The sequence below is a fragment of the Aplysia californica genome, unplaced genomic scaffold (assembly GCF_000002075.1).
Source record: "Aplysia californica isolate F4 #8 unplaced genomic scaffold, AplCal3.0 scaffold00566, whole genome shotgun sequence".
Lineage (NCBI taxonomy): Eukaryota > Metazoa > Mollusca > Gastropoda > Aplysiida > Aplysiidae > Aplysia > Aplysia californica.
In genome coordinates, this window is record NW_004797836.1 from 421,037 (window position 1) to 423,189 (window position 2,153).

Sequence of the window (2,153 nt, forward strand, 5' to 3'; positions counted from 1 at the left end):
CAATAAATGATCCAAAGAGAAAAACTGAGCTGATCAGATAGGAAGACAGACAGCAAGAAGGAGTGGGGGTACCATGATCGTCAATGTCTGCTCCAGACCTGACACGTACCTGAAAAAAAGAAACATCCGTCTATCCTTGTCATCCATCAATTTGTTCATCCATCCACCCGTCCATTTATTCATTCATTCTTTCGTTCACCAGTCCAATTGCCGTACGTTAGTCTGTCTGTTCACATGTCTTTTTTCATGTAGGTGTTTTACGCCTCAGTTGACACAATTTAGATCATTTAGGAGGCGGGCTCAGACCCTGCCTGAGAGAGATGCAACATCTCAGCAAAAAAGAAAGAGAAACTAGATTTAAAAAACTGCTTTCCACCTGGGAATCGAACTCGGGTCTCCATCGTGCGACAGCGAAGCGCCAAACGCAACAACACAGACCCTCAAGTGCATAATAATATAGCGATCAAAGGATGGATGAATGAATGCATGAATAAATGGGAAGATGGATGGATAGATGGATGAATGGATGGATAAAAGGGTGAATAACCAAACAAGAGTAGGGATGAAAAATTGACTGAATAGATGGATGGATGAATGAAATAAGTTTATGGATGGATGAATGGATGGATACACACAAACACACACTCGTACATACATTATACACCCCCCCGCAAACATTTCCAAGTAGGTCAATTGGCTCTGTGGACCTATTCTATTTTTAAACCATCGACGAACTCTGAGACCGTAGGACGAACTTAGGAAAGGACAAGAAACAACAAAGAACGTCAATCAAGGAGGTTATAAATAGACAAGGTTGTTCTTTAAGGTCCCTGGCGTCAGTCTCGGCCTCGCTCGTCAGCGGCCATTGTTGGTAATTTGCCGATGGTCGTGGCGTCGCCAATTACCGAAGGTTACCGGTGTTCGTCAGGTTAACGAAGACTCTTCTTGTGGTGCCTGACTGGGGGAGTTTGTTGGTTGGCAAAGGTACATGGATGCAACGACTGAGAGACAGAAGGACAAAGAGAGACAGACAGATAAAGAAACAAACAGACGAGGGGGATTGAAGAAGAAGAGGGGAGAGCGACGCGAAGAAAGGAAGGAATATGAAGACAAATCCCGGTACATTCACATCCTTTTGTAGATTTCGCTGATACTTGGAGGCGTTCTTTGAAAGTGTCCTTTATCAGAGCGCCAGCCGTTGGTAACGTTGTGACAACGCACAGCTCTCTCCAAAAAAGAGGCAGAAAATTGGATTTGAAGTATGGACTATCGTTTTACGAGCCGCTTCTGACTCCCTCACGTTTGCTTTTCATGAATTCTCGTCCAGAACGGTTCTGGCTATCTCGTTGGGCCGGTGTCACAACAGTTCATCTTCAATTGTGTAGGCAGGCCTCGAGCTGTCAAGAATTTGATTCACGAGAAAACGGAATCTCTAATGTTTAGAAAGAAGATGTTTGTGCTTCCTGTTATTTATAGCTTTCGCCCTGAAGTTTATTTTTGCCTGCATTTTTACCATCAATAATACGGTGTTACGAGGTTAATTTTAGTAGATTATTATTTTCACTCGGCTTTTGAAGGTATTAGGCCCAATGCTGTTCTGTTAGATCTCGATCTAGTTAACCTAGCGTATTGTAATCGGATGTGTTATGTGAACATTTCGAACCGATTTCACTAACTAAGTTCAGGCAGGCTATCTCACACGTAGGTATTCTAGTATTTTGAAGTTCGGTGCGGAAATTGCCAGTCGGTATCTATAGATATATTTAGTTCATGTGTGTGTCACTGTTGAGTCTCTGGTGTCAACCTGTTTTTAAAAAAAATGGTCATTGGCGGAGATAGAGTCCCACTTTGTTAGTTGCAGCCGTGTAAAAAGACGTTTACTGGATATGTTCTCCATCGTCTAATGACGTGTGATTTCCAGTTTTTGTTTTCAGACGACGCGAATGGATGGTTTCGCTTGTGCCTTCGATGTTCTTCGCAATCGATGCGCTGTCGTTGTTGTTGGAGCACGGGGATTTCTCTACCTCCAGCCCGTCACACACCTCAACAACAACACACACACACACACACAAACACACACGCACACACACACACACACACACACACACACACACACACTCATACATTCACCTGCGTGCGTATACACACACAAC

General features: G+C 43.6%; 1 protein-coding gene across 1 annotated transcript in view; it reads left to right on the top strand.

The window, feature by feature from the left end:
• Positions 1-1,145: 1,145 nt before the first annotated feature.
• Positions 1,146-2,153, top strand: part of LOC106012925 (protein Wnt-7b) — a gene marked incomplete at its 3' end in the record, with an annotated part of 16,849 nt that continues 15,841 nt past the window's right edge. Inside the window, 1 exon segment of the mRNA XM_035972049.1 lies at positions 1,146-1,259.